A 25,095-nucleotide genomic window follows, 5' to 3' on the forward strand; every position below is an offset into this window, starting at 1 on the left:
ATACTGTTACGCTGAAAAGAAATAAAAAAAAAATAAGGATGTTGTTCCACAGAACCCAATATAATAATCAACCAGGAAATAAATATTAATATAATATTACCATCTGTTTCTCAGATCTCATTCACAACTCACCAGTTGTCCCAGTGATGTTCTTCATGAGTCCAGAATCCGGGATCATACCTTGTGTTTAGTTGCCTGGCACAACTGGTCTTCTTCAGTCTGGAACTCTTCCTTAGTCTTCTCTCATTTTCATGAACTTGATATTTTGGAAGAGTTCAGCCAAATCATGCTTCTTCTCTATTTGGTTTTATCTGATGTTTCCTCATGAATGAGTTCAGATTATTCTGGGCAGGATTACCCTAGAAGTGATGCTTTGTTCTTAGTTTATCATGTTAAAAGGTAGTCAGGCATGTCTTAGACTTTTCTTGTTTGCTCCAGCCTTGGAATTACTAAGAAATGGAAAATAACATTTAGACATTTAGAAACCAAGGTCTGGGTTCTAAAGATGCTCGTTGCTACTGGAGTATCTTTCCTGCTAGGTCTTCTCAGGAATTAGAAAATACAAGTTTTTACAAACTCTCTCTATGTCTGTCTGTCTGTTATCTATCTATCTATCTATGCCTGGATCCTGCTAACCTCAAATGTTTACCTGTTTGCTCATTTCCCCCTGTATATAACCAATCTCTCATCTATGTGGGTCACCAATGTGGCTTGGCCCTGCTATCCCCAACCAACTGGTTGAATATTGGGTTTTGGCTTTGCTGGTGATGCCAAGTACTTGCTCAGTCACAACCAAGAGGAAGGGACCCCAATGCATCTTATGTTTCCTATTCCTATTATTACTTTTCTGTAGGTGTAAAGTACTGCAGTGATTCCAAAAACAAAATTCAGCAGAGGAGGTAGTATTTGTTATGGGCTATATTATAAAAGACATTCCTAAATTAAAAATGGGATTCTCTAGTGGTTTAGTGGTTTCTTTTTTAGTTTTGTTTTTTCAAAATGAGTACTATTCTAAGATGTGAATGACAGGATTTTCGTGCTTAGCTTAAGATTCTGTTAAGGACAATAATAATAGCACTGGGATATGTGCTAAGCATTTTGATATTAAATATAGTTTCTGAATAAGAAACCATTTATATTGTTAAGGCAGATCTTTCTTTGGTTTCTTTTGGATTTATTTCTTGGTCACTCAAGTGATAGCTATTAGCAAAAACAATTTTTGTTGTGCCTTGTTTGTTGGTTTGCAATAATGAGAACAGTTATTGAGTCCAATAATTTTGTGCTTTTATTTTCAAGTAACAAAGTGTTCTTATTTTGTGATGATACTAAGGAAAGGCAGTTTAAAAGCTAGTTTTAAAGGATCTGTAGCTTTGAGAGGTTATAATTTAGAATGGAGGCATGGTGGTCAGAGGAAATGAGCCAAAGTTAAAAGCCTTTTCTGTGCCATTGAATCTGTAACCATCCTCAAAGTACTCTGCACTTTATGTCACAAAAAAGCCTCAAATCCCGTGGGTAAATGTTATCTGCAGGAACCTCATCATTTCTGAAAACAGTTCTTTTATTCTTAGAGTGTTTGAACAAGAAATACAAATAATAGTATTTTCTTCTCTTTTTGCAGGACAACATATGGATATAGGGGTTCTGCTATTTTTGAATAAGTGCTTTGTGATATAAAAGGCAAAATCAAATTTAAAATTAATGGTTGGTTAGACAGAAACTTAAGGTGTTGGTTAAATCTCTTTTGCCTCCTTTGTGAAGCAGGGGTGTCAGTCTTCTTTTCTTGTGGGGTTGTTTTATGCTTGATTTTCTTTTGGAAGATAAAATATAATTACTTGTCAGCCAAACAGTTATGGCATAGACATTTTTGCAAATAGCTTTAAAGGTAGATCTTGATTATATATAAGCTGTCAGGAGCACATAAGATATGGGCAAAGCACTTGATGAGCAGTGAATGTGGTTGTACAGAGGAGAGGAGTGAGTGAAGGCTCACATCATTCTTGTGCTCTACATATGTTCATATTTTCTCATGAGTCTTTTATGATTTCTGCTCTCCTTGTCCAGCATAACTTTAGTTGCTTCTTATCCCCTTCCTCGTCTCCTTTACTCTGTCTCTCTCCCTGATAAAAACTCACTCTCACACAAATACACATACAATCACACTTGAACTTAAATAATTGGTGTGCTTAGAAGTGTTCCCAGCTGGAGGCCACACAGGGCCAATGTCTATAATTGTGTGTTTGTGTGTACACACACATGCACACACATTCCATTTTCAAATAGTTGGCACTGAGAGTACTTGGCTTACCGTAGTACAATATGCAGCTCACGTTTGTTGAGCGAAGGAATCTGAGTGCCAAAAAGACAAGTAATATTAAGGACCGAAGTGAACAGAGTGAAGGAATGGGCAGAGTCTCGTGAAGACATGATTTCTTCTATGAAGATTCGTTTGTTGTACGGATGGCTTCTCCAGAATGATCTAATATTCATATGGAACAGTTGTTAGCTTGAATCCACTGCTTTTCCCCACCTCTCTGAACCAAAATTTATTTGTGATTGACAGAGGGTAGTTCATTGAACTGTCCTGATACATCACTGGAAAGGGTGGATCATGCCTTAGATAAAGGCAGTGATCTGGGTCCAGGGCCAGATACGTGTCCTTTTCCCTCCTCTCGATAGAGGTCTTCTTACTGCAGCTCATTTTATGTCTTTTGACAGCCAAGTAACACAGAGTAGAGTGAAATGACTTTTGTGTGACAGAAACCATAGCAAACCACGCAGGACATTTGCCTTTAAAAACAACAATAAAAAGATCAAACATTCTCTAGTTACCACTTTAACAGTTTACAGTTTGGAGTGGTACTGCTAGTCCTGTCAATGAAAATTACCGCTTGGCATCTTTTTGGAGTATCTAAATGTGTGGTCAGGGACCCACTTGGGCACGGGGTAGTGCTATAAGCCCAGTTCACGATTTTCTGTACTACTTCCTAATGTGTCCGAAATGCTGAGAGCAGGGCACTGCTTCCCCTGCTACTTTTTTTTCGAATGTCAATATCTTCCCCTTTCTTTCCATGTGGAGTTACATTTACTCCATGGGATAGCAGCAAGTCCACTTCTAACTTACTGAAACCATTTTCCTCCATTTGGTACTAAGTCCAAAGTTTCAGGAACAAAAAATTCTTCAAGTTGGTTATTAGGTATATAATAGAGAGCCCAACGAAAATGCGTGCATGTGTACAACAAAAGATGTACACAAGAGTGTTCATAGCAGCATTCCTCCTAATAGCGCCACATGGGAACACCTCTAAGGTCTGTCAACAGTACAATGAATACATTGTGGTATATTCATCAGATGTGGTGTAGTCATTCATTGTAGAGCAATGGAAACAAATGAACAGCTGGTCCAGGTGGCAACATAGATGAATCTCAATCATGTTAAAGGAAGCCAGATGAAAAAGAATACATCACGTATTCAATTTATATAAAGGTTAACCATTGACAAACCTCATTTTTGGTTTTGGAAACGGGGATAATGATTACTTTTGGGAAGGAGGAAGAGTAGTGACTCAGAACGGGCAGACCCGTGGTGTAGTCACTAGCGTGGGTGGCGGTTACATGGTTATCTTCACGTTGTGGTAAGTCATGCCGAATCATCACGTTTGTGCCCCTTTCTGTGTGTGTTATGTTTCCATTAAAAAACTTAATTTTAGGGACTTCTGGGTGGCTCAGTTGGTTGGACGACTGCTTTCGGCTCAGATCATGATCCCGGAGTCCCGGGATCGAGTCCCGCATCGGGCGGGACTCCATGGGGGGTCTGCTTCTCCCTCTGACCTTCTCCTCACTCATGCTCTCTCTCACTGCCTCTCTCTCAAATAAATAAATAAATAATCTTAAAAAAAAACCTTATTTTTAAAAAATTGATGTAATTATTCTCTTGTGTGTAATGTCTACTTTTTTCTGGATGCTTTCAAGGTGTTTTTCTTTGTCTTAGTTTTATGTTTGACTATAACTTGTATAGGTGTGATTTTCATTGTAATTTTCCTCTTGTGTTTCACTGAACTTTGCGAATCTATAATTTCATACTTTTCACCAAATTCAGGAAGCATGCTGCCAATATATTTTTAAATTAGACTTAAAGAAAGTAGAGGAACTAAGCTCACCTACACTTTGTATACCCTCAGGAAAAGACGACACTGTATATACATTATTCGTTTTAAGCATATACTTTGCTTTATAGGTCAGCACCTCAACTTCACAAGTTCCTGCCTCCCAGCTGGCCCCGTAAAACTGAACTGAACCAGTTTTCCCATTTGTTCTAAGTTCTTGTCTAGCCTGTCAACTCTTAAGCCACTAACGACTAACCAGTGTATACCCTTACCTTAGACTATACCTCCTAAAGCTCTTCACAGTGGAAGGCTTTCTCTTTACCACTGTGTTTCAGGGGCCACTGAAGACTGGTGGTGTTGTATATATACAGGTGTATGTATAGGTGTTGACCACTCACACCTAGCTTTTGCCAGCTCAGTGCAGATCCTTTTGTGCATGAAAAATACCCATCCTTTTTTCTCTTCCATTAACTGGCCAGAGGGAACTTCTTGTGATGCCAGTTTATGTGGACTGAGGGAGAAGTGCTGAAGCATTAGGGGTAGGTACTGTAATAGTCTGAGTCATCTGCTCATTCAGCTTAGCTGTGGCCATGTTCCCAGTCTTTGAGGGAGTGGAGTGCTGTTGTGCCCATCTAGTTGTATGGTTTGCCAAATCAGATAACGGCAGCTTATGATGGTGGTTTGATTATTCACCTAGTCCTTTGATGTCCTGTGGTCAGGGGTTCCAGCTCTCCCAGGGACCACTAGCAAATTGGGAGAGCAATCTTAATAAGGTCCCCAAGAACCACATGTGATTAGCACTGACGCATTGCACTATGACACTGATCATGCAGTTCTGCAGTGGCCATTTCTAAAGGCACTTTCTGGTTATAAAGCGTTCACACATGTTCTATCTCATAGGGCACGGTATCCTTTCTGCTCGCCTCCAGGTGATGTAAAAGGCCCATGTGAAATCGAGATTACACAGAGGACCTGGTGGCTCTGGTGGCTCTGCAGTCCATGATGCAACTACTACTACTACTATTACTACTACTATTACTATTGTTAACTACTACTCCTACTACTGCTGCTGCTGCTGCTAGTACTACTTCTACTACTTACTACTACTTCTACTACTATTACGACTACTTCTCCTCCTTTTTCTCCTCTCTCTCCTTCTTCTTGAATGAGAATTTAATGTTGGGGAAGGAACTGAGGGTGTAGCCTTTGGCAAGGAGACATGCTGGCCCTGATTTTGGGCCACAGATGCAGAAGCAGACAGGGCAGGGTCCGACAGACAGGTGTGCAGCCCAGGTGGCACAGATCAGGTATTCGTACAAGCCATAGTGACTTATGGTGCCATCCAAGTGCGCAAACCTGGGGTTGACATCCAGGAAATGGGCCCATGGGTGGCCAGCCAATGCTACCCAGACCAACCCATTCACCCATCAGTTTTTCTCTTGAAGTGGGTTAGGGTGCTGGCCTCTGGGAGCAGTCCTGACACCATTGGTTCACCAGCTGGACGATGGTCTCGATGCCACCAGTCACTTGCTCTGCTATGTGCCTGTGGTGGTTGGTACTCACTCCAGACCACTACAGTCTTGGGCCAGATTTGTTCCAGCTCCCCAATTCTCCAGCTGCCAAAGCACCTGTTCTGTGTCACTACCAATACCGAAGTTAAGAATGTGCAGAGAATAAAAGAGCTCCCGCCAGATCTTGCACTGGTGCATTAGATGGACCCAGGAGTTCCTTAGTAAGAAGACTTTGTGTTCCTTATCTTTGCTGTGGGCTATGAACCCAGGTGCAGGGACATTCAGTGTCCATTGCCCTGCATGTCCTGCACCCGCAGGGACTTGCTGGTGCCTTCTCCTCTTCACTCATCATGGTGCTACAGCTCAGCTGGATCCAGTGTCTTTTTTAAAGGCAAACTGCCGTATTTGAAAGAACATAAGCAGTAGAAATCCAAGATTTGAATAACAGTTGAGATTAGAACCCCAACTACTTGATTCTCTTCTTCTCCATTTGGGTCTCTGCTCAAATGTCATTGTGGCTCCCAGACCAGAACCATTAAGAGTAGAGGTAGAGGGAATTTTAGGTTTCCATCTTTAAGGCACAGTAACTCCACCAAATGGCTTAAACTGTGGCTAAGTATGATAGCTTTGTAAGTATGTATGTAAGTATGTAAGTATGGCATTGTGCCATACCCTGCACTTCAGATGCACATAGGTGGAAATCCTGGAGGGACATAAGTGCTTTCTGCCCCAAGACACATTAGACCACATTTTCTCCCTACTTTCCTCTTTGAGACCAATGATAATCACTTCTTACAGGTGTTTTTTGTTGTTGTTGTTGTTGTTTGTTTGTTTGTTTTTTGTATTAGAACATAATAAATCATGGGCCATGGAGTAGACAGAAGTTAGCTTGCTCTTAATGTGATGAATCTGTACCTTTCGCTTTAAGAACGTTTGCTGTATGTAAGAATGAATCAGATCCTTGGTACTATAGAGAACAACATTTGTAGTTACCATTAACCAAAGGATCCCAGTGATGACTTTTTAACCTGAGTAAAGTCTTAATACAGAAAGGGTTTTTGCCTGCATCTGAATTGTCATCTCTTTAGCCACTTTCACTTCCATCTTTGTGGAAAACATGCTCTTTCTCCTGTTCAGAGCTGTCTATACACCTGTGTTCTAGGTCTTCTCTTTCCCCAGCTCCTTAGGCCATTGTTTCATTAATTACTTATGGCCTTTTGAACTAGCCCCTCTTCCCTGATTGCTTTTCTGACCTTTTGAACATGATCAAGTTTTTCTCAAGTCAAAACACAAAGACAGAAGTACTCAGACCCTCCCTTAATTCTGTGCTCAGTGCTTGATGATTCTTTTATTCACAAGTAGGATTCTAGAAACAAGCCACTCTACCTGGCCTCTCTACTTCCTTGCGTCCCCTGTGTTGTACAGCCTTCTGCGATCTTGCTTGTTCACACAGCTCTACTGGGAAGGTCATCAATCTCTGACTTCCCAATGTTATCAGTCTCTCACTTCCTAAATGTTAAAGGTCATCAGTCTGTGACTTACCAAATGTTCAACGTTTTACAGTGCTTCTTTGAAAACTACTCTTAATACTTGATTCTGTTGAGTGTTAGTTCATTAAAACATTCTTCTCTTTTGGTTTCTGGGACTCTACCCTTCATGAGTTTTTCTCCTTCGTATCTAGCTACCCCCTGTTAGTGGACTTGCTTTCTACCCTTTCTCTCCTTTGTGGTGTCTTTAGTGTTCTTCCTTGGACTCCTGGCCCTTTCCACTCTAGAGCTTCCCCTGAGTAGTCAGAACCCCTTGTAAGGATCAGCAGCCAATTATTATGCCAATTATAGACTAAGAACTCCAAACTCTCAAGCTTTGGCTTAGGCCATTTTCCTGATATCCAGTTGCTTCCCAGATATTGCAATAAATATCCTGGAAGATAGAAGAAAATAAATTGAAGAATATCCAAGAATGAGTTGATAGACACATGTGATGATAACAGAGCTGTTCTTCCTCCTTTATTTGCTATTTTGGTGTGTGTAAGAACCTTGACTCCATTTCTCAGCCTAGAATGTTGATAAGCATTTCATCCTTCCATTTAGCTTACAATAGCACAACCGGCATGGTACCTGTCATATCCTAGGCATGCAGTGTTATGTTTGGATGCATGAATGAATACGTGACTTCTTTTCCTCCATCCCTTACATACATTCAGTCACCAAGTTCTGTCCCTTCCACCTGGCTCTCTTCTGCTCACTGCTAGTGGAGTTTCCTCCCTCCACTTCTTCATCTCCACTGTTACTCGTCTAATTGAAGCTTTCTACGTAGCTTACATATATTCTGTTAGCCACATTAAAAAATAAAACTAAAAGAGGTGATAGCGATTTTAATAATGTATTTTATTTGATCCAGTATATCCAAAATATTATTTCAACATGTGGTCTAATCACATTTCAATGTCCTCAACCTATACATACCTATTCTCTTTGTCTGGAAGCCTCTGATCCTTCTACTCTACAAACTTGTTCATATGGTATCAGCCTGAATGCTGTTTCCTTCATGAATCCTACCTTGAGTTATTTTGGCAAATTTCTTATACTTGTGGCTTTTGAGCTTTTTTTTTTTTTTTTTTGCCATATCAAGTAGAAAGCATATTTTACATTGTGACCAAGATGTAAGCGTATGTGTGTGTGTCTTCCCATATTTTTGCCTATAACTGTACTGAAATCTCTGTGTCTGTTCCTAAATTTATACCTATGAGAAACTGGAAAAGAAGTTCAAACTTGTTGTATTTCATTTTGCACACATAAATCTATTATTGCATTTGCCAGGCTGCACTAATTTATTTATTTTTTGCATATATTTCCTTCCTATTCTCTACACCTTTTCATAAATAAATAAATAAATAAATAAATTTTTTGTGACAAGTCCAGTGCCTGGTCAATGTGTGTACTCAGTATATATTTATTGACTGACTCAAGTCTAGAAAAGCTGTTCATATGGGTTCAAAGACATCATTTTAACCATCAATATTAATAAGCTACAATAGTTTGTGCAGGGCTGTTTCAACCCTGGCTGACGGAAATACAAACACCTGGGTGATAGAAAGGTTTTCTTTATTCCCCGATCTTCTTATATCTGAATAAGGATCTCAGATATGTTCTCTTATTCTGGCCACATGGAAGATGGATAGCAGTGAGAACTTGATGTTTTTCACTTAGAATCAACTCCAATACTGTAGAGAAACACATTTTGGTACTTCTTATGAAGGGAGCTGAAGTTTGTACTCTGAGGTTAGCAGTTTATGCCTGGTATTTAAAAAAATTTCTGATGACATGATACAAGCTCAGAGCATATCAGAGAGAAGCCAGATGGCTCATTTCTAGACCAGTTTTACTGCTAATTAAAGGGCTAATTTTTCTCTCACAAACTCAAGAGTGTGAATGTATTTATTGTCAAAATACTCGATAGCTGGACAAGCTAAATTGGTTCACAAAGACCTAATTGGGTATTTTCCATCTTGCAAAACTCTGGTGCTGATATTTAAGAGACCCTGGGGAATAGCTGTTAGTAAAGGTATTGATTACAAGTCTGCTGCTTTTTAATAGCTGTGTATTAACTCAAGAAGCTGGATTTCAAGAGACTAAAATTTTGAAGAAAAATAACATTCTCAACAGCTAGAACTAGTCCTTTCACTTCCACTTATGTGAATAGTTTTGCTTTTATTACATTTTAAGTGTTGCTGTCAGCCTGCGTGAAGAGACCCACATGACGAGATTGCTCTTACTCTGACAAAAGATCATTATCTGGCTGGAGCATATTCTAGGAATCAATAAATATATAATATGCTATTTCAGATTCTTTGAAGATATTAAGTAAAATCTCATTTTGGATGTAGGAGGTGTTTCTTAATAAATATTTAAAACCTCTATTGGCAGGGCCTTAATGTGACAGCTAATAAATACACCATTGAATAAGTGTTAACAAAAAGACATATTATGGTGAAGTGCCTTCAAATTATGTAGGTGAAATAATAAAGTATCACCTTTTCCTCACAAACAAATTAGCGATGATTTAATTCTTTCATATTAATTGATGTTGAGGAATACACACAGCAAAGTTTTTGATAGAACTATTTTTACCTTCTCTTAGTAATTTACTTGGGATTTTTATTCAGATAATTCATAAACTAAATTAACTTCAGAGAAGATATATTGCCACTTGCAATATATATATGGATTTTGTTTTTTACCTAAACTTCATGTACATGTATGAATGCTGTTACAAATGTTAGGGAATATTTAACCAAGGTACTGACTTAGAAAGTTGCCTTTCATCTAAAAATTTCAAACTTGAACTGACTTGCTGCTTTTTCTTACTGTAAAAACACCTTTTTTTTTAGAAGATTTATTTATTTAACAGAGATCATAAGCAGGCAGAGAGGCAGGCAGAGAGAGAGAGAGAGGAGGAAGCAGGCTCTCCACTGAGCAGAGAACCCGATGCAGGGCTTGATCCCAGGACTCGGGGATCATGACCTGAGCTGAAGGCAGAGGCTTTAACCCACTGAGCCACCCAGGTGCCCCTAAAAATTTTTTTATTAACATATAATGTATTATTAGCCCCAGAGGTACAGGTACTTTTTCTTACTTTTTAAAATGAGTTCCTGTTTATTTGGTGAGCAAATAGTTTGCATTTACATGTTAAACAATTTTGTTATTTAGAGTTCATAATATATACCATTTTGGTATCTCTGGAATTTTCTGTCTTGAAGCTGAAAGCCTTCAGATAGATATTGTTACTATTAGCTATTATTATTTGAGAAAATGACTGGCGTTTCCACTTGCCTTTCAACATGGTAACCTTCCACTATATTCACATCATAAGGGAACTTTGTTTTTTGGCTCAGTAAAATATCGACGGTGTTTTTCTGAGGTGCAGCCAGCTAATATGAGACTATTGTAGGTACAATGTTATGAAATTTTAATTCACCTTGTAAGCATCATGGCCTATCTTGCCATTGTAAAATGACTTGTATTTAAAAACCTGTAACAAGTATAATCCTGGAAAATGAAATAATAATTCATATACTCTCATTAGTAAGTCTTTGACTAGACTATAAATTTTCATTTACCTATCAATTTAAGTGGGAAGCTGACATTGTACATGGTCTCTCTTATCTCTAATATGACTTTTTTTTTTTACTGTAAGGTTTATGAGAAGCTTTAGGTGATACTTTATTTTTTAATTCTGGTCTTCTCTTGCTCTGGATAGATGCCACGTATCTCATTCTTCAGCTAAACAGCTCATATTCTACTGTCTCATTAGCCTTTCAGTAAATGGGATGCAAAATGGTCTCATTAGTCTTTTGATAAATATCATTTTAATTAAATATGCATAAATATGGAAAGACCTGTGTAACAATGTCTTTAAGTAATTACGATATATTTTATATTATTTTGCATTATTATGGAATTGTGTACCTATTTCTGATGCAGAATAATTACACCATTAGGGGTTTATACTAACCTGTTTTTTGTGTTTATAAAGATCACAAGTTTATCAAATAGGTGGCTTGAGTTAATTTGATTTCACCTTTATCACAGTGCTAATGGAATTGATAGTGTAAGTTCGCCTGTGCCAAGAAGTAAAGAACTCAGATTTAATAACAGTGTTGATTCAGAAAACTGATCTGTTGCCTGTAGTATTTTTCTTAAATATAGATTCTTTAATACAATTGAATATTGTAAAAACTCTTCCACTTTACTTCTTTAGCTACTCACTAAACTCAAATTTATGATATTCCAGAGGTATTGGTTAAGAAAGGATTATAGACATCGGGGAGGGTATGTGCTTTGGTGAGTGCTGTGAAGTGTGTAAACCTGGTGATTCACAGACCTGTACCCCTGGGGATAAAAATATATGTTTATAAAAAATAAAAAATTAAACATGCAAAAAAAAAAATAAAAAAAATAAAATAAATAAAAAAACATTTAGAAAATACTCCATGAACTTCAAGTACTTAATCGCATAAAAATAAATTATACGGATATGCTGCAAAAAAAAAAAAAAAAAAAAGAAAAGAAAGGAGTTGAGAGAAAGAAAGGTCTAACTTGGATCTTAGATTTGCCATTTAGTATCACAGTGCTTTTGGGTGATTATAATAACAATACCTGCCTCAAAGGATCCTTTTTTTGAGAAATAATTAATTAAGATAATAAGATTTACTAAGTGTTAAATATACAAAGTACTAGTAGTTTTATTATCATGATAATAAAGTCATGAGCTTTTCCCCTTAAATATATTTCATTTTGCTGGAAATTTTATTGATCAATATTTGCATTGTGGCAATTACAAAAAGTGGATAAGTATACCACTGTAAACTTTTTTTTCTTTTTTTTGGACCTCTTGAAGGCCCGTGTAATCAGCACATTGAAAAACATTACATAGTTCACATTTAATGAAGTTGAATTTAATTTGCATGGTTTCAACTGGTATAAAATGACTATCATGCAAATATGCTTGTTTCCTGTTGTATCATTATTTTATAATAGTTCTGTATTATCTGCCAAAGTAATTGTAAACAAAAATTGTTTAGAAATTATTTTTTAGCTTCCTCTTACATATCTAAAAGTTTGTAAAAAAATTTTTTTTCAACCACCAAGTCTATTTAGTAAATGTTTGCTGGATTTTAACCTGATACACTTTTTTTTTTAACCTGATACACTTTTAAATATTTATTTTTATTTAATTTTGTTAATTAACAAACAGAGCTTTCCTTCCTCTCTCTCTGCCTGCCTCTCTGCCTACTTGTGATCTCTGTCAAGTAAATAAAAAAAAAAAAAAAGAAAAAAAAAATAATGGGGTGCCTGGGTGGCTCAGTGGGTTAAGCCTCTGCTTTCCGCTCAGGTCATGATCCCAGTGTTCTGGGATCAAGCCCTGCATTGGGCTCTCTGCTCAGCAGGGAACCTGCTTTCCTTCCTCTCTCTCTCTGCCTGCCTCTCTGCCTACTTGTGATCTCTGTCTGTCAGGTAAATTAAAAAAAAAAAAGAAAAGAAAAACAAACAGAGCATATTGGTTTCTGGAGTAGAATTCAGTCATTCATCACTTACATGTAACACCCAGTGCTCATCACAAGTGTCCTCTCTACTGCCCATCACGCATCTAGGCCATCCCCCACTCACCTACCTCCAACAACCCTCAGATTGTTCTCTATCATCAGCAGTCATTTATGGCTTGTTTCCCTCTCTCCTTTTTTTCTTTTCCCCCTTCCCATATGTTCTTCTATTTTCTTTCTTAATTCCACATCTGAGTGAGATCATATGGTATTTGTCTCTCTCTGACTGACTTATTTCACTTTTAATACACGCTAGCTTTATCCATGTCATTACAAATGGTAAGATTTCATTCATTTTTGTGGCTGAGTAATATTCCGTTGTATATATACAGCACATATTTATTCATTTATCAGTCAATGGACATTTGATGCGTTCTTTCTGTGCCCCTTGATTTTAAAAGAAAAATGGATAAATAAAACCATTATTCATGGAGCAGTAATAAAATCAATTATGGTATAGTCATACTACATATAGTATTAAGATGTTAAGACATTTATATATATTTTGTACATATGAAATGATACATGCATAGAAAGAATTATATTAGGATTCATTGCAAATTATTGATAGAATTACTTCTACAGTAAGGATTGGAGCAGTGTAATTCTTGAGTGTATATCAAGTAGAGTTTCACGATTGCAAGCAACCTAAATTGAGAGATGATCTAAGCAAAAAAGGGGAATTTATTAATGTTTGGCTGTATCACAAAATTGAAAATTGAATTGAATAAGTAGGCCTCAGGAAGCATAGATGTAGAAACAGCTCAGAGAGTTAAGTGGCAGTAATTTGTGAGTAGTTTCTATGGCAGGAGAGGGATTTGAAGACTTCTGGAACTGATAGCCCTACTAGAGTGGCACAAAATGGGGGCAGGGTGATGGGGTGGGGGATGGTAGTTCACCAAGGGAAAGGGTACTGTTCATGAAGAGCGTCAGAGATTTCTACTACAGAAGGATGTTTTCCTTTGTAATTTCCTTTGTATTAACGTCTTTTTTTTTTTAAATATGGTTGTGATTTAATCCATATGCCGTATGATTCAACCATTTTGAGGTATATAATTAAATGACATAGTATTAGTCACAAAATTATACATTCATCAGTACAATCACTTTTTGAATACTTTCATTACCCCAAGAAGGAACCCCATAGCCCTTAGCCATCACCTCCAAACCATCTCTCTACTCTCAGTCTGTAGTAGCCACTAACCTGCTCTCTGTCTCTATATATTTCCCCATTTTGAACATTACTTATTAATGAAATTATACAATATGTGGTTCTTTGTGACTGACTTCCTTCCCTTAGTGCAGTATTTTCAAGGTTCATGAGGCTATAGCATATATCAGTAATTTATTCCTTTTTATGACTGGAAAATTTATTCCGTTATAGGGATATACCACGTCTTATTTATCCCCTCATCAGTTAATGGGCATTTGGATTGTTTCCACCTTTTGGCTATTATGAATAATGCTGATATGAACTTTCAGCTACAAATTTTTGTCCGATTACCTGTTTTCAGTTCTCTTGGCTATATAGTTAGGCATTGTATTACTGGATCGTATGGTAACTCTATGCTTCAGCAGTTGAGGAGCCACCAAACTGTTTTTCAGAAGTCCTGCACTATTTACAATCTCACCAGCAGTGTTGGGAGGTTTCTGTGTCTCTACATCTTTATTAACAGTTTCAATGTCTTTTTGGTTATAGCCATCGAAGTAGTGGGTATGAAGTAGTATCTCGTTGTGATTTTGATTTGCATTCATCTGGTGACTATTGATGCTGAATGTTTTCTGTGTCCTTTTTGGCTATATATATAGGTATTTATATACATATATTTATATACATAGTGTGGATATATATCTATATAATTTTTTAAAAGTAAAAATGTCAGATTTTTTTTTTCTTACCATTGCTTTTCATTCTTTATAATTTTGGATGTGTGTTTAACACAGAGTTAGTTGTGCATAATTTTTCTGTGAGCTGAGTATTATGACATTAAAAATAAAAAGAGCTTAGAGAAGGGAAGTAATTTGCTCAAGAACACAGGACTAGTAAGTCACATAGGCTCTGAATCCAGGCCATTTTAATTCCAGTGCCTGGTGTCCTAAACATGAGACTGTAATGTGTATTAAATCATATGTGTTCTCAAGTTTACTGTATTGTTGTTAGTTTGTTTTGCCTGCCTTTATAATCTTATAGAAACAAAGACTGAAATTGCGAAGAGATTTCATAGTTCGTCAAGTCTCACCTCTACCCAGTGTAGGTAATCTGCCCACAGGTTTGCTAAGGCCCGATTGTTTAGCCAGGATTGTATGTTGTTTTCTACCTACATCAGAATCAGCTCAGTTGTTTGTTAAAATTGCATATTTCTACGCTTCACCCCCAACTTCATAAATACGCCAGTTGAGTACCGGGCCTAGGAAACAAAATTTTAAGTGAGTGGATTGAGAACCACTCCTTTGGTGGCAGGCATCTCACTGTCTCACAAGAGCATTATTTTGTTGGACGCTTTTGATGTTTCCTGGTAGCTTTTTATCATTAGATCTGCCTCTCCTCTATAGCAACACTCAATAGGCCTGTTCTCTCTGATGCTTGGCAAATATGGCTTCAGCTTGCTGATAGAGAGGACTTTTTGTCTTTCGTTTCCATCCTGGGAGTTCTGCTGAGTTAATCATTCAGTTAAGAATCTCTTGCTCAGCACCTCCTGAATAGGTGGGAGACGGCACTGCTGTGCATGACCTTTGCTTTGAAAGAGGCAAGACTCTGGTAGGAATTTTAAGCATTAACCAAGAATATTCAAGTCCATTTAAGCATGATAGCATCTTTGAATGTACCTGATATGAAAATTTCATATTTTCTTTTCTCTGAAGACAGAAGTGTAGGCTTAGTGGTGACAGTTTTACCTGATTTCACATAAGAAGTTCCCTGAACAATGTGATGACTGCGGCTTATATCAGATGCGGTGTCCAGTGTCTCTGCACAGACGATAACCCCTACGCTTTGTTGTCTCACTTGGGTTACCAAGCTAGGAGAGAGTACTATTAAAGGGTCAGAATCATGTGTTCAGGCTCTATTAGCTTTTGATTTATGACCCAAGCCATTTCACTTATGTCTTTACTTGTCTGACTCTCAGGATTTGAGTGTCCTTTGGTTTCTTGCCTTAATACTGTGAACAGTACAAGGAGCCTTATGATAACTTGTACATCAGACGAGCTGTGATTGTTAGTTAAGAGGATGGTAATAATGTGAAGATAGCATGGATTTGGAAAAGCTAATTTTGTAGATTTGTTAAGTTTTGTCCTCCCCCCCGCCCGTGTTGGATTTTTTTCTCCTTGAGAACTAGCTTATCACCACATTCTAGAGCTTTTTCTCAGGCATTCTTCTAGAAAGCCATTCTTTCCTTTCTCTTTCTTTACTGTAATCAGCCTAGTCCAGGACTTCAGCAGCTGCAGCATGATCAATAATACGAAAGGTTAAAAAGGTCAGAAGTGAATTTATTACGCAAGTATTCTCTTGATTTATGCAAATGCATTGTCAACAGGTTACCAATTTGCATTATTCAATATTCATTTACAGGCACTTATGACACTGTCAAACTCAAGCATGTGAGCAATTTTTAAAGACTGGCTTGTGCTTGGATAGTTCAAAGCAGTTTCCATTAAATAATTTGAAGTGACTACGATTCGGACTTGTTCGTTTTTTTTTTTTTTTCCCCAGGAACTGAATGGGGTCTTTACTGAAGAGGAAAGTGGAAAGGGTCAGAGCAAACCTAGAATCAGAAAGAGGTGCTTGGCATTTTTTCCCCTCCGTGATTAACAAAGCAGGAACAGGAAAGCACTTTGACGCTTCGATTTGATTCAAAACAGTGTTTTCTAAAACATAAGCCATTCTTGTCCTTAACTTAAGCATAGGTTCATTTAAATCACTGATGTATTTCCCCGTGATCTTCATTCATTCTTAGGAGGCAGATGAATTATGAACTACCATACTCAGCAGAGGAGAAATTAATTTGGCACAAAATATGTAGAATCATTTTTTTTTCTCTTCTTTTTTTTTTTTTTTTTTTGGTAGAAGAATCCATTCTATCCTCATCTCCCCATCCTTGAAGGCATTTTCTTTTAGTTCATAATCTTCACTAACCTATTTATATCTTGTAGGAACTTAAAAGCGTTAGCAAAGGTTATAACTGAAGTTGTCAAGAAAAACAGATGAATTAAATCTACCCCAGAGCAGTTTTGCATGTGCCAGAATCTGGAGCAGCTAGGCACCAGGAAAGGGGATCCTGACAGTAGTGCCTCTTTTCCACTTTGTCTTACCGTGTAGCATTGAATGACGATTCTTTTCTCCTTTATTCAGTGTTTTTCTCAGTTTTACATTTTTACTACCTGGGATTTGCCAGGTACATTTACAAACATTATCTCATCCAGTTTTCAAAAGAGCACTCCTGGGTTGTTGGTAGCAGCCTTTATGCCAGTGAGCCGTACCCCTGGACCTCTATTACACTAGCTTTTCTGACCATCTCTAGTATTTTTTCTTTTTTTCCTTTCCCTGGCATGTAATTTCAGAGAAATTTAAGAAATACCCATTTAACAACCACTCTGTGGAAGGCATGCCATCACTCTTTTCCTATGTATGATTTTTTAATTTTTTTCCCCATTATTTATGCCACTTTTCAGTATTTGGCATAAATCACTTAATCCTCTATACTGAGAAACCTAGATAATTCTGTAGGTCCCTTCCCCTAACAAGTAACAAAACAGAGGAAATCAACACTTGATTTTCACTGTTGCCCTGACTAGTCATTTACTTTATGTGTGTAGATCTATGGGTATTTGTGAGAATATGATCCATGATCTCACAGCACTTGAAAGAGGAAAATGAAACTTGATCAGAAATTCTGACTGCTCAGGTTTTTCTTTCTCTGTTTTGTTTGCCTGGTGTAGAACTAACGTCTCTGAATGTCCTTGCTCATGCATAGTGTTCCTGACCTCTTGGGTGGACTGGGAGGAAAGGGGATGGCTGTTAGAGCTCTAATTTTTTTAGATAATTCCCATATTCCATGCCACCCCCCCCTTCCCCAACCACACAGAGAACTTCTCCTATTAACAGCTTGTGTTAGTTTGGGGCATTTGTTATACTTGGTGAGCAAATAGTGATACATTATTATTATCCACTCAAGTCCATAGTTTGCATTAGGGTTCACTCTTCGTGTTGTACAGTTTTATGGATTTTGGCAAATGCATAATGTCATATACCCACCATTATAGTATCATATCTTGCTGCCCTAAAAATGACCTGTGCTCTACTTGTTCTTCCCTTACTCCTTCCCAGCCCTCTTCGCCACCTTGTGAGCCCCTGTAACCACCATTCTTTTTGCTGCCTCCATAGTTTTGCCTTCCCTAGAATGTCACTTAATTCGGATCATATAGTATGTGGCATTTTCACATTGGCTTCTTCTACTTAAATGTCTATTACATTTAAGATTCCTTTATGTTTTTTTTTTTAATATCCTGAGAGCTCATTTCTATTTATCACTGAATAATATTTCATTATATTGATATACCAGAATTTGTTTATCCATTTCCCTGTTGAAGACTATCTGTTTGCTTCCAAGTTTTGGCACTTATGAATAAAACTGGTATAAACATTTTTTGTGCAGGATTTTGTATAGACATATGTTTTGAACACACTTAGGCAAATACAATGATGGTTTTTACCTTTTAAAAATATATATTTTTTAATTTATTTGACAGACAGAGATCACAAGTAGGCAGAAAGGCAGGCAGAGAGAGAGGGGGAAGCAGGCTCCCTGCTGAGCAGAGAGCCTAATGCTGGCTCTATCCCAGGACCCTGGGATCATGACCTGAGCCAAAGGCAGAGGCTTAACCCACTGAGCCACCCAGGCGCCCCTGTTTATACCTTTTTAACACTTTAGAAAATTAGAATGCTTATGAATATCTTAGAGCCTTAAAATATTCCATATCAAAGATGGAAGACATGCTCATTAAAATGATTCTATGTCTTTGGTTCTGAAATATACATCGTGAACAATGGAAACCTTTTAGAGATAATTAGGAAAAAAGTTAATTTTTGAATTTTTGAAATTGAGAATGTTTATATTTTATATGAAGAGTTATGATAGAAGTAAAAAGAGGCCAAAGTAGTTCTTTTCAGATCAATGTTCCAGATCGACATTCATAAATTTTGGTAGTGTTTATGTGTGTTGAATATGTTAATTCTGTATATTATGACTCCAATCCCTTCCTTACTCCCAAAAGACTAAAATCTGGGAAGTCTAGAAAGAACAAATAAACAAAAAGACTTGTTCTCATCCCAGCATTTTTGTGTTTAAATCTTTTGGATAGTCCTTCACTGAACAATGTGAATGTACTCTCAGTGTACAGGGGATATAGCACTTAATAAAAAGACAGTTTCTGCCCTCACGGGGCTTACATTTTAAAGGAAGAAACCAATAAATAGAATCCACTGTGCATCACATATTTATAAGCAGTCAGGGAAAGCATAAAGTAGGTATGGGGGAGGAAGGGTCGCTGGTGGCTTTGGGGTGGTCTCACTGCCCACAGAGCTGTGTGGGAATTAGACACGACCTGGGTCTGGGTCTTTTCTGACAGCTGATGAGAAAGGGAAATGAGGCGAAATAAGATGAGTTCTGCTAATCTCTGGCACTATAAACGTGTTAAGGTTGTGAGCACTGCTGAGGGAGAGGCAGGGACGGCTGTTGGTTTGCCCTCCTGCCCATGGCTCTGCACATACTGAGGAGGGGCCTGTCTGGAGCTCCTTGGCCTCTCCCTTTTATTCAAGCTGATGGAGACCAGGAGTCTGAGGAGGCAGTGTCTTTTTTTTTTTTTTTTTTTTTTTTAAAGATTTTATTTATTTATTTGAGAGAGAATGAGGATGAGTGAGCATGAGTTGGGGAGGAGGAGCAGAGGGAGATGGAGAAGCAACTCCGTGCTGACTAGGGAGCCTGTCGTGGGGCCAGATTCCAGGACCTGAGATCATGACCTGAGCTGAAGACAGATGCCAAACGAGCTGAGCCACCCGGCGACCCTGAGGAGGTGACGTTTTCTACAAAATATGAAAACCCCAGGGGTCTTTTGTGCAGGTATAAGCTAGGTCATGTGTAGGTGAGGCTTCATCAGTGCCTTGACTGTGTCACCAAAGTCCCACCCTAGTATCCCTTCTCTGCCTTCCTTGTCATCTGCTTTTCTAAGGTGACCCCTGTCACCTCACAGATATGCCTTCTACCCACTCATCTGCAGAAAGAACAAGAAGAGATGGGAGTTTTTTCTTTCACGCGTCTCCAGTTTCTTACATACGTAGTCACCGCAAAACAAGTTTATTCCAAAGTCTTCTCGGCTGTGTTTGATTGTGTAGTTTGCTTGCCACTTTTACATTTGAGGCCAGAACCGAACTGTCAGGGTAGTGGTTGTGCAGTGCCCCTGCCCCTCCCTGGTAAAATCGGGATGCGGAATCTCTGAAGGATATTTGCCAGGGTGATGGTTCTCTCCTCCAGAACTGTGGCCGTTTGTTAATGTAGTCTGAGTTTCACAGCATGAAGATGATCCCTTATGGTTGACTAGCGGAAAGCTAAGACATCCTGTGGTGCCCATCTGATGCCGACTGGTTCGACTTTCAGAGTAGACCTTTCACAGTGTGTTTTGTTTGTATAGGTGTTTATTTTGTTTTGCTTTAAAGAGTAGTTTCCCAAGCTGAGCTTGTTTATTCTAAAACATACACACATATACCCATCTCTTCACAATATTTGGAATATTAAATTTCCAGTATAGGCCATATATACTTGTCTCCTGAGTCTTTAAAGAAATGTCCAAACTTCGTGGTGTGACTTGTCAGTTACATTTCTGTATATACAGTCTCTATGGTGAGACAGTATCTTTAGTTCTGAGCAGCCTGTGGAAGGTGCCTAACAGTTACACGGTGTGTCTTAGAAACCATGTGGTATGTACTATGTCATAGTCCTCTTTTTTTTTTTTTTGAGATTTTATTATTTATGAGAGAGAAAGAGAGAGAAAGAGAGAGCATGACCAGGGGAAGGGGCAAAGAGAGAGGGAGAAACAAGCTCCTTGCTGAGCAAGGAGCCTGATGTGAGAATTGATACCAGGATCCTGTGATCATGACCTGAGCCAAAAGCAGATGCTTTACTGGCTGAGCCACCCAAGTTCCCTGCCAGAGTCCTCTTTTAAAGAGTGACTTACACATATAGTATCAGGTTGTTATTGTTGCTGTTGTTTTAAGATTTTTTCGTTTATTTGACAGAGAGGAAGACAGTGAGAGTGGGAACACAAGCATGGGGAGTGGGAGAGGGAGAAGCAGCTTCTGTTCTGCCAAGCAGGGAGCCCGATGTGGGGCTTGATCCCAGGACCCTGGGATCATGACCTGAGCCATAGGCAGATGCCTAACCACTGAACCACCCAGGTGCCCTGGTTGTTGTTGTTGTTGTTTTAATAAATCATGTGACCCCATTATCTTTATCACTGATTATAGAAAGGCAAGCAAAGGCACACAGTCACTGAGGGGGCTGGGCATGAGAACTCTGTTCAATGGGGTTGCTTTATAAAGGAGCATGGCCAAAACCCCAGGAAGACCTTATCTCATAGGGAGAGGAATGCAGTGCACAGAATGATGCAGAAGTGTGCAGAATTTCTGAGAGAAGGCAGGCAGCAGAATCCAGGAGGCTGCCGCAGTTGTGAGAAGACATTGCCGTGAGAGGGTGGGAAAGGGCATATGCCAAGAAATGAGTAGCTTAGTAAAGGAGAGAGCACATGGAGAAGAGGAGTCCAAGCATGGAAGACTGAGTTGCCATGTGCCTCCTCCCGTCACGGTGTATTCTGAGAACAGGAAGATTCTGTTCTACCTCACCTCATCTTGTATCCTTTCAACACTCTGGGTTTCCTGACATACTCAGAGTGAGATTCTTTCCTGGAGCTGCCTGAAACTGCTGATGTCTCACAATTGCTTATTGAATAATAAATCAGTTTTTGAGAAGTGATAATATATAACTCTCAAATAAAGACCTTGTATAATAAAATAGATCGTCTAGAACAAGGCTGAAAAATAACAGGGAAGTGGAATCTCTGAAAAAGAAATGAGATTGTAGGCTTTTGTGTTTTTTTTTTCTTACCATGTACAAATTGTATGTATCTTGAAATAAAACTTATCTGGTTATAGCTCTAAAGAAACTGTCAAATGGCTTAAATGAAGGAGAAAAGGTGTGTGTATACTAAATTGGTTTAAGAGAGCTCATTAACATACTGCCTTTTTGTTAAGTCACTAAGATGCACTGATTCAGTGTGGATTTAGAGAAACCTATTTTGATGGTGAGGTTGCCAAATACACTTCATCTATAAATTTCTCTTTGTGTGTTCATTTTTGTAGTTATTTCAAATTTCCCAGTTGTTACATATCTTAACACATGTAAAACTCAGAAGGAAATCATGTATGAAGAAGGAGACAGCAAAGTGTTTCAAATGTAATTTTCTATATAATTTCCTAGGGATTTTGGCTTATTTTGTTCACTGATATATAGCAGGTGCCTGGAACAGTGCCTGTCACATAGTAGGTACTCTATAAATATTTGCTAAGTGGGGAACTCCAACAGAGGTAGAAGTTTCCATAATTTGATGTAAAATACAGATTCATGTTGGAAAGTGAGAGGAAATTAAAGCAAGACTCCATGACTTCCATCACAGATTAGGAAATTGAGGTCTAGGGAGGTGAAGTGAATTGCCTAAGATCACAACTAGTGAGTGCCAGAATGGGGGCTACATTCTGGATTTCCATTTCAGACAACCTGGTCAGTGTTACATGGCCAACAAGGGAAGGAAATGGGGTTTAAATTCAGATATGACAGGATATCTGAATATAAGATAAGATGGATAAGAGTTTTAGTATTCATATTTTTAATATTTTAAATAAAGGTTTAATATATCAACGTTTTCTTTGTAGTCTTTTCTCTGCTCCCAAACAGAATTAATTGCTTCCTTGACAGATAATGCTAGATACCATCTCTTTTCTAGCATTTATCATATTATATTGAGTCTGTTTTCATGGCTGTATGTGCCTTAAGGCCAGGGACCAATTCTTATTCCTCTTTGCTACCCTGGAATTTGACAGAGTGACTTACAAGATAGATGGAGTTCTCTGTGTTTTTAATTGTGTTGAGAGTTAGTAACAAATAGTATACTCAAGGTTAGATTTAGGGGCATAAAACTTTCATGACAGAAACAAAATCTCATTGGCTTTCAAATACAGTTAATGCTTGATAAATGTTAATATTAAATAACCATTATTTTGTAGACTTAATGATTATCAGTCTTCTTGGTTTGAATGGCTTTTTGAGGATGGCTCTACTTTTGAACTTTTAAAGAACTCATAATAGTACTCTTCTGTGGATTTTTAAAAAAAATTTATTTATTTATTTGACAGAGAGAGAGAGAGAGATCACAAGTAGGCAGAGAGTGGGGCAGGGGAGCAGGCTCTTTGAGCAGAGCGCCCGATGTGGGGCTCGATCCCAGGACCCTGAGATCATGATCTGAGCCGAAGGCAGAGGCTTAATCCACTGAGCCACCCAGGCGCCCCTGTGGATTTTTTTTTTTTTTTAAGATTTTATTTATTTATTTGAGAGAGAGAGAGTATGAGTGTCAAAGAGGGTCAAAGAGGGAGGGAGAGGGAAAGGGAGGTAATCTGAAGCAGACTCCGTGCCAAGCCTGGAGTCTGCTCTCGCCACCCTAACATCATGATCTGAGCTGAAACCAAGAGTCAGATGCTTAACCATCTGAGCCATCCAGGCATCCCTTGTCTTGGTTTCATACTGAAACTCTTGACTTCATGATATGCCCTCCCTTTGGCTGACTTTGATACAAGTAATTTTAGGTCTCTTTAGAAAAACTGAATCCCTGGTACTGTTAAGGATATATTACCTAGTCAGTGAACCAAACAATTTTATACAGAGATAGCAAACATGTCTACCATACCACTAATGAATTTTTATTTATTTTTTAAATTTCATTTAAAATTAAAAAAAAAAATTGACAGAGAGAGAATGAGCACAAGCAGGCAGAGTAGCAGGAAGAGGGAGAAGCAGGCTCCCTGGGCAAGGAGCCTGGCTTGGGGCTCAATCCCAGGACCTTGGGATCATGACCTGAGCCAAAGGCAGTCGCTTAACCAACTGAGGCACCCAGGCTCCCCCCGACTAATGAATTTTAAAAGGAATTATTTATTCCCTTAAACTTGAGACTTTTATCTAAGGATGGCAATTATGCCTTGGAAAACAAGAAAGAAAGCACGTTTCAGGAAAATATTGTGATATTAGAAAATGTAAAAATTTATAGAAGATGCATTACTTTGCCTGTGATCTTGTAAATATAATAGTATTTACTGAGCAGTCCTATTTCAAATCTGTGTATTTCTTACAGCTAAATCTTCTGAGGCATGGGATGTTATTCCCTTAGGGAAGTAGTCTGAAACTCTGTGATTTCTGTTTGTCATATCAGAAACAACTATAACATTTTATTTGTGTGAAAAACAGTGTTATTTAAGAAGAATGGGAAATACTAAATTCAGTAACATCCATGTGCTAATTTCTTAGAAAGAAGATGTATACTATTGGTATTATTATTAAGAATCTGATCTTTTCTACAAAACACAGTATTTTATGAATGCAAGAAAACTTGCAGTTCAAACTACCTTAATATATGGATGAGAAAAAAGATATTAAGAAACAAGAGTGAATTCAACTTTAAATGTTAGAGCCAGTTGGTGGAAAGCCTGGACTAGACTCCAAATCTTCAGATTTTTTGGCCAACATATTTTCCACTCTACCAAATCAATGGATAAGAATAAAAGTAATTGAAGAGACACCTAGGTGGCTCAGTCTGTTGAGTGTCTGACTCTTGATCTCAGCTTAGGTCTTGTTCTCAGGTCGTGAGTTCAAGCCCCACGTTGGGTTCTATGTTGGGCATGGAGCCTGCTGAAAAAAGAGAAAAAAGAATAAAAGTCATTCAAAAAAATGCTAAATAAAATTGCATAATTTTATCCCCTTATGTCTTTATATTTCATTTTATGTATTTATCACCTTTGTTATTGTCATTGCCCACACAGGAAATGGACTCTGACTTAAAAGCAAAAAAGGAATTTATTAGAAGTATCTGAGATGGGAGAAGCTCCCCCAGTTGAAGGAAGGCTACATAGTCAGTCTTGGAACAGAGGGGTGACAGGGAGTTCTGAAGGTCTTGGTAGCAGAAATACTCCACAGAAATACTCAGGCTTGGTTGCTGACCCGAATCAACTCTTAACTACATCTTTAGTATGTGTATGGACCCTGCTTAATATACCGAAATCCCAAGAGAT

General features: G+C 38.1%; 1 protein-coding gene and 1 pseudogene across 4 annotated transcripts in view; one reads left to right on the top strand and one right to left on the bottom strand.

The window, feature by feature from the left end:
* Positions 1-25,095, top strand: part of IMMP2L (inner mitochondrial membrane peptidase subunit 2) — an 855,652-nt gene that overhangs the window by 142,053 nt on the left and 688,504 nt on the right. The window lies entirely within an intron of this gene.
* Positions 5,277-14,471, bottom strand: LOC132015276 (platelet-activating factor acetylhydrolase IB subunit alpha1-like; annotated as a pseudogene).

Source organism: Mustela nigripes, chromosome 4, assembly GCF_022355385.1.
Source record: "Mustela nigripes isolate SB6536 chromosome 4, MUSNIG.SB6536, whole genome shotgun sequence".
Classification (NCBI taxonomy): Eukaryota; Metazoa; Chordata; class Mammalia; order Carnivora; family Mustelidae; genus Mustela; species Mustela nigripes.